The following is a 9,113-nucleotide window of genomic DNA, read 5'->3' on the forward strand; positions in this document are numbered from 1 at the left end:
GCGTTCATATAATTCAACAATGTGAATTTTAATGCATATCAATTCCATACACATCGGATGATAGCTATTGTTGTTCGAGTATTCACAATATTTTACAATATGAAACATGGGCCATAACTCATAATTAACGGGAATTATTCAAATTTAATAGACATTATCGTTTTATTTCTTTAAATAATACATACAAAATTATACTATATCCTATTTTAAAATACAGATGTGACGCCATTCTTTGATGTTGGCGTATCATCATTTCAAATAATGGTACGGGCAATGTGCCAAGCGTACATTATTTATACCAGTTACAATTTTGGATCCGTGTTAAGTATTTCATTGCAAAGCACGTGCGAGTGTATGTATTTTAAGTTGTTTAATGGTCTCAAGCTTAAGCATTGCGTAATATATTGAAACAACAACTCGTGACTAACGTCACATTAAATATATTACTTAATGTTTCGCTCTCGACCATTAAACCATACATAAACCGAGCGTTCACAGGGTTCTGCAAAATGAAACAAGGGTCATAACTCTAGAAGAAATAGACGTCTCCATGTCACTAATTTAAATAAGGAGTATGACTTTCATCGAGATCGGATGATAAACTTTTGTCGTTAGAGTCCCTATAAGGTCTGTACAGCAATTAACGGAAATAGTTGAAATTCAATAGTCTGACAACATTATGTCAGAACTCGATTCACCTATTGCTGGTCACTTCTGGCTTAAAACGTTATTAGTTACACCTCTATTCACATGATACACCCATAATCAACTCTTTAGACATTTATGAACACGATAAGCATATTATCAACTATCTAGGTAAACGGATGTCCACGATTTAAATGGCTTGTTAAGTGCCGTTGCTACGACAGTGTACTATCTACGCTATATCTTCAAACAGTCATATCTTCTCTCTGAATAAAGTGATTTGAATGAACCAGTTTGTTATATTAACTGAATATCGCGCACCTTTATTGTATACAATATTTTATATTACAACAGGTGGGGATATGCAGTCAGTTTATCGAGAAATGCAATATAAATCAAGTGAAGTCAGGGGCCACTACTCCGTTTGTTTCTGTAAACAACAACTGGCAATGATTCGACCAAAACCAGCTAAAGTTAAAGACTTGATTCGTTTGCTTAAATACTGGTATAAGGTAATGCAAATACCTTATATATAATACTTGATATACTACTTGATATACTACTTGATATAATGTGTATGGAAATGACGTTGCAGATGATAACATGCATGATGCATAAATCAATAATGATTCTGACAATCATCAGGGTGAAAAAATAATGATCATGATGATAAAAATGGCAAAAGAAGAAATTATTGCAAAAATTGTTCCCTCAACGTTCTACTTTTGCAATATCAACCAATTTCAATAATGAAAAACTGTTGTCACTTTCATAAAAATAACTGCTTGAATATGAAAAACTATTAATTGATCAACTGTGACATTGTGATCGTTTTTAAGTACATGTGAGCTTATATGTATTTGAAATGAGTAAACATCGGTATATGACATTTTTGTCATATATTTTTTTTTGCATGTTTGTCACAATAATGAGGTAGTATTTAATTAGTATTAGGAGGTTTTGGATAGTATTGGATCAGTCATCCTGCCCATAATAATGAGGTAGTATTTAATTAGTATTTGGTGGTTTGGGGTAGTACTGGATCAGTCATCCTGCCCACAATAATGAGGTAGTATTTAATTAGTATTGGGTAAATCGTCCTGCCCATAGATTGTTATCACAATTGTTATTCTTTAACCAAAGAAGAAATTTCGATAATAACACCTATTTAAATAGCCAAAAGGGGCTATTTCATTAATAAATAATTATTATTGTTATTGTGTATTGCCATGTATAATGTTATTCATCATTGTATTGCCATGTATACTATAATGTTATTCATCATTACTATATTGGGCCATTTCATGATCATTTTGTTAAGCCCAACATTCATTCAGTAGGGTCGTTAAAAAAGTATGAACATTAGTGTTATTTTGCTCTTATTTTTTTGAAAAAATTTTCACAAGTTGATTTCCTTTATTTTGTAGAATGGTAATGAACTGCGCTTTTCATTTTCTTTGTTTTATTTGTTTCGTTTGAATTTGATTTATCTGTTTAGTTTTTGATTGTTTAATTTTTGTTAATGAAGTTGATTCTTTTAAACTTCGTTTTTATTTTTGAACTCTACTTGGTGTAGGTGTTCATCAGGTAATACCTCGACTGAGTTCAATATAGAGATTAGCCGGTTGATTTGTTGATATAAACCTTTGAATAATAGCGCCTAACAGGCAGCTGTGTTTAATTATGTTCTCCTGATTTTGATTGTTTCTGTGTGTTTGAAGTATATGTTTGTGATATGCGCTTAGAAACACTTCACGTGTAATGAAGCGCTATATAAATCGAACAATAATAATAATAATAATAATAATGCAAATACTTGATATTTTACTAGATATATTATTTGATATATTTTACTTTATATAATACTTGATATAATACTTGATATATAACTTGATATATTACTTATAATTGGTATATTACATTACATAATACTGTTCTTAATAAATACTTTGTATAATATTTTAGATATTGCACATGTGCATTACAATTACTTTATATGATACACATACTGTGCATACTAAATACTCTATATCATAAATAATTTATATAATACATGACATGTATATATGAAGCAATAGCTGCTGTCACTCGGTAAAGTTTATGGAAGTAACAGGGACTTCCACAGTTCGCTATATAAGTAACATTGACTTCCACAACTCGCTAGAGTTCATAAAAGCAATTCTTTGATAATTATTTCAGACCAATGGACTAGAGATGTCATCGTATTGTTGTGAGGTAATGGGGCTATATATTTTCGACACATATCTGAACAGTACGACAAACTGGTTTTTATATAGCTATTCAATTATTTAGTTCCTATAGACAACTACAGATCACAATACCTGGAATCTATAACACAAATACTTGGTAAGCTGAATTATAATCAACGTTTTATATCATCATCTTATGCTTGGTTCCCACTATCACGATTCATGCTGCGATGAGTCTGTACGCCGGTCTCCTGTCTGCGCGTCGTATCCACTCTAGTCGTCTCGTATCGGCGTCTCTGCTCGTCTCTGTAAACTCCTGCTTATAAAGCGCCCGACAATAGATAATACTCATGGTCATACATGCAATTGTCTCTTTATCACGTCATGGAATGCTTACTAACCAGTGCGTAATCATTTGAAGTCACGAAGAGCTTGTACACAGGTCATATATTATGTAGTTTGTAAAGGACACATAGGATTAATTACATGTTTAACAAGAACTGTGATGCAGTAATGACGGGTTTCATCGGTGCCACGTTACTCTTGAACTTGTGTCACGCATGGTGCCATGTTGACCTTGAACTTATGTCACTTCCTGTACCAATGGAATCGGTGAACATATTTCTACACACGCATTGCACACTTGTTGTAAAATGGACGCAGAATCAACCAAATCCAGCAATATCAATTATATTTATAATTTTTTCACCATGTGTTACATATTTCAAAAAAGTGATCCAGAAGAAAAAATTGTTTCTAACTTACCACTAAGTTAGAAATTAAAATGCGAAAGAAATCTTAAAATGTGATCTTGACAAACTTGGTTATTTCTCGACATGGGAAGGGAAGGGAAGGTCCGAGAAGCAATTTTAGGACATCTATATGATGGTATTGATCCAATCTATATGTTAATTGGAACCAAATAAATAATGTTAATTGAGTAATAATCTTTGTTTTGAAGTCTCCAAATACAGTTTTTGCCAAAATGACATTACTTCCGGTGATAACGAAAATGTTAAATTAGTTCTGTGAAATCTTATATGACATAAGGCATCACATGGTGAAAATTTCATGAAAATCGAATAATAATTGACAATTGTATAGACCAAAACCCTTGAAAAGTGACTTGTAGAAAATCGCCTATTTCTCTGCAACGGTTAAAGTTACAATTTTTCCCAAAATAACATTACTTCCGGTGATAATGAAAATCTTTAATTACTTGTAAGAAATCGTAAATGGCATTAGGTATCACATGGTGAACATTTTACGAAAATCGAATAATAATTAACACTTTTAGGACCAAAATCCTGAAAAGTTACCTGTTGAAAATCGCCTATTTCTCCGCAACTGAACAAGTTAGAAACCATATTTTGATATCTATATGATCGTATGAGTTCATTCTATTTCAAATATCAACACTTTAAGCAAATAACAAATATGACTCATTTAAATAAAATATTTGTTTTTAGGGTTATAAATATAGTTTTTGCCAAAATGACGCCATTTGCGGTGACAGTGAAAATTTTAAATTGGTTTGACCTAGTCAAAAGTGGTATTAAGCATCAAATGGTGTCACTTTTATGAAAATCCAATTGTAATTGACTCTTTTACAGGCAAAATAGCATGAAGAGTGACTAATGCAAACTTGCCTATTTCTCGACAACTACTCATATTACAAACTCATTTTTACATACATTCTCTTCGTATGGATTAATGCTACAAGAATGAGAAAGTAACGAAGAAATATCTTAAAATGTGAAAAGCCTAAATGGGTTGTGAATAGACCATTTGTGCACCTTTTTTCACCTTTAAATCGAAATGGCGCAAAAATGAAATCGAAATTAAAAAAAACTGCTTTCGACTTTTTTTTGCGCCCTTACATGACACATCTTTTTATTTTTTACTTATTTTTAAAAAGTAATACTTGCTTGCGAATAGACGTTCCTAACCGCCAAAATTGTTGAAGTTTTTGTCCGGTGTCGACAGAAAACTTTTTCGGTAATAAAAAAGTTGAGACTTTGCACCATTGAGCAAATTAACTTTGTTGTTTTATACAAATCGAGAAATAAATAGTTAACGAACCCATCAATTGAATTAGCCAATAGCGGCCAAGGTAAATTATCGTGATTTGCTTAAATCACATGACCCTTTAATTATGGGTAAAACGCCATAAAAAATATTAATAAATAAAAAGAGTTTTTTGTCAAAATTTAACTTGTCAAACTTTGGCGCCTAATATCTGCGAAGATTCGTCGAAACTCAAAAATCTGAAGAATCGTAGCTATGTGTCTTCTCTCAGACTATGTCAAAATGTATCAAATGTTAAAATCCGATGATTATTGTAAATGTTATGGCTTCATTTCTAAAAACGAAAACTTGGTTATTTCGGACATTTTACATTGTCGAAGAAAGTTCGAAATATCTTTAAACTCTAAGTCACATCCACTTTCCCAGTAAACCCGAAGACATCGAATCGATCCAACAAGTAGTTTCTGAGATATGCTCAAGTGGATAAAAACATAAGAAGAAGAAGAATCTAACCAAAAACAATAGTGTTTCACAAGCTACGCAGTGTGAAACCCTAATTAGATCATAGCCAGTTCGTGTCTTAACAGAAGTATATACAAATTTGAAAAGTCAATATAATATATTTAAGTTATATGCACCTAAATGCTCGTTCATGTACATAACTATGTCAAATTCACCAATCTGCCCCTCCTGCCACGGCTTTGGCTGAACTCGTATGAGTCCATACGCCGGTCTCTCGTCTGCGCCTCGTCTCCGCTCTAGTCGTCTCATCTCTGCGTCTCTGCTCGTCTCTCCTTGTCTCTGTTAACCCTTGCTTATATAGCGCCCGACAATAGATAAGACTTATGGTCATACATGCAATTGTCTCTTTATCACTTCATGATATGCTTACTGACCAGTGCGTATTCCTTTGAAGTCATGATGAGCTTGTACATAGGCCATATGTAGTTTGTAAAGGACATATGGGGTTAATTACATGTTTAATTAGATCTTAGCCAGTTCGTGCCTTAACAGAAATATATACAGAAATGAAACGTCAATATAAATATTATCAAAAGCAGTTTAGGTCAATAAGTTCTATGCAACTAATTGATCGTTCAATTTGATGAAAGTTATAGACTACCATGTCACTTATATCAGCTTATCTTCTCCAGTGATCCACGGTGGCTAAGTGAGTAAGATGCTGCCTCGCTAGCCTGGATGTCGCGGTTCCGCCCCCCCCCCGGTGTTAACCGAGGAATTTCACAAGGATTGTCCGGCGCGGATTCCCCTTGTCTGTGGTGCAGGATGGGTGACCCGACTAGGACAGCTGTCTATGGTACGAAAAATTGAAATCCCATGTACATATTGGTGTGCACTATAAAGATCTTTTTGCACTTGGAATTCGATATAAGAGTAGGCCATAGCACCGCTGTCCAGGCAAAATGTCCGTCCTAGCACATTCTCCTTTTAATAATATCACCATTAACAGACCCTCCAATCCCCCATATCACGTAAATATCAACATTAATAGCTGCTCCTCTTATAATAATATCATCATTAACAACTATCCCACCACTATTAATAATATCATTATTAACAACTATCCCGCCCCTCGTACCCAAATGGTGCAAAAAAAATGGTATATCAAGGTTGCGAACCCTCTAGAGGCCACAATTTTTCTTCAATTGCGATGAACTTTACATTTACGTTTATATCATCAAACACCATCTTTCTTTTTGATAATCGCACATATCCGAACGTACCTTCCTGTATTATGACCGACTATTGTTCGAAAAATCACATTTTTAGCTTGAAGACCCGCTAGAAGTTACAATTTGTATTCAATTTTCAAAACCGTTTCAATATATCACCGTTACACATCAATGAAAGTTAAGTTCAAATTTCGTAAAAATCTGATCGAAACTGACAGACAAAATGATTTCTCCTTGTACGCAAATAGTGTTAAAATATGTTATGTCATGGTTGTGGAAATCTAGAAGTCATTTATTCGATTTTGATGAAATTTGAAATGCTTGTTTATAATCCAAAGATCTCGGCCCCTGTCGATATTTCAGACCATATAGTTCTGGATTATGGCCCCTGCTTGTACGAAAAATCGCGCTTGTTTTTAGCTTGTTCTCTATCCATCTCTTGCAAAATGTGAGCATATCTTGCCCGACAATCGCTGGTTGTACCTTTACATACAACATAATTACATGCGTTTCTTTCCATCTGTTTAGGTCAAATTTTTTCCCTAAAACAACGTATGTTCTTGATCCCGTTAATCCTTTCTCCGACACATCTTCATCTGATGTCAACATTATAGAAATATGTGCTGAGGTCACTTTAGATTTGTTACGAAATGTACCAATGGAATCCAAGGTATTTTGTATTTTCTTTATTAAAAATGCATAATATAAGATTTACACAAACGCTGGCTGTTCTTGCTATAATAGATAAAATCCATTAGAAAACGCTGCCACCCGATATTCTAGAGAGCGTGCCATGTTATTAAATATTTAATTATTATTTATAAAACATGTGAAGGTCGATTTAGTTCTTACATAAGGCATAATATTTAAGCCAAATAGAAATCTGTACTATATTTATTTTTAGCCTATCTTAGTATCTATGAATAGCAGGTAAAGCTGACATCCATTGGCTAAGAAGTATGTTGACTGTCAGATTGGCCTTTTCCTATATTTAGTATAACTTCTGTTTTTCAGAGTTATGATTTGTTATCTATAGTCAGAGTGTTAGTTGATGTCGCTGCTGTTATTATACTACTTGCACTCAACGCAGCTACACAAAACTGATTTATATAAAATGTTTAATTCTTTTCTCACATTCTGTACTAAATATTAACAATATATATTACGGACACCGATATTTAGTTTGAGTTGATATCACACCTATTCACTCAGTCTCCTTGCATGCCAGCAAAGAGAGCGTAATGGTAGCGTGGTACTATCGGCAGTAAGTTGACACGCGACCATCACGCTCCTGTCATACCCACACCAAGCATTCACTACGCCTAGCGAACCCCAGTCAAGATCTTTACACTCTTGGTCAAGCTCTGGCTACGCTCATCGTGGCCCCACCATGCTCTCGCGGTTAGCAGTCAGAATGGGATACGGTCAGGTACAAAACTCGGAAAGCTCGGAAAACTCGGAAAATATTTTCCTACTTTTCCCCTCTCCGAGTTTTATGAATTGACCCGATTGAAAACACAAAACTCGGAAAACTCGGAAAAAATTGTCCGATTTTTTGTTTCAAACTGAAAAGTCGGAAAATATTTTCCGAGTTTTCTATTCAAACAAAAAAGTCGGACAATTTTTTCCGCCTTTTCCGAGTTTTGTATTTTGGCCTATACGAAGACACAAAACTCGGAAAACTCAGAAAGTGGTCAAAAGGTATCAAAATAAAATATTTTTCATTGGATATGGTGTGTAAGGGTTGTAATATGTACAAAGGAACTCAACTCGCCTTTACGGGGATAACTTGGGTGAGATCGAAAACTCGGACATCCAAATGATGAAATGATTAAAACGAGGTGTGTATATAATTTCAATTTGACACATGGCCCCGAGGCCGAACCTGCCCCGTTCTCCCATACTATATACGTCGTGTCGAGAATAGGCCTACCTAACTTTTAGAAATAAAATTGGCGAAAGGAGTGACAGTAACACATCTATTTAATAAGTTGGACATGATCTATAACCTTTTCAGTTAGATTTTAACCAAAATACTGCAATATGGCAGTTATAATTAAATATCCGAGTTTTCCGAGTTTTGTATTTTGGCCTAAACGAAAATACAAAACTCGGAAAACTCGGAAAGTGGCAAAAAGGTAACAAAATAAAGAAGTTTTCATTCGATATAGTGTGTAAGGGTTGTAATATGTACAAAGGGACTCGCCTTAGCGGGGTGAGATCGAAAACTCGGACATCTCGGACTTCCCAGCTCCGCGTTTTTAAGTCCGGGTTTTCGTTTTCGTCATAATGTCAAAACGAACGGACAGGTCCGATTTTTTCAAGTCCGAGCTTTCGTTCTGACATTATGACGAAAACTCGAACTTCAAAAATTCGGAGATGCCATTTCCAATTTTTAAGTCCGAGTTTTCGTTCTGACATTATCACGAAAACGAAAAGTCGGACTTAAAAACTCTGAGCAGCCAGGTCCGAGTTTTCGTTCTGACATTAGGGTGAAAACGAAAACTCGAACCTGATCTCACCCTATAACGGGGTA

The 9,113-nt window shown here is 34.5% G+C and overlaps 1 long non-coding RNA gene across 1 annotated transcript; it reads left to right on the top strand.

Annotated features, from left to right (window-relative positions):
• The first annotated feature begins 1,188 nt into the window (after positions 1–1,188).
• On the top strand, positions 1,189–7,725 carry LOC126810607 (uncharacterized). Its single transcript, XR_007675270.2, has 3 exons — positions 1,189–3,012; positions 7,106–7,247; positions 7,592–7,725. It is a non-coding gene; the product is annotated as an uncharacterized LOC126810607 (long non-coding RNA).
• Positions 7,726–9,113: the final 1,388 nt, after the last annotated feature.

Source organism: Patella vulgata, chromosome 1, assembly GCF_932274485.2.
Source record: "Patella vulgata chromosome 1, xgPatVulg1.2, whole genome shotgun sequence".
NCBI lineage: Eukaryota > Metazoa > Mollusca > Gastropoda > Patellidae > Patella > Patella vulgata.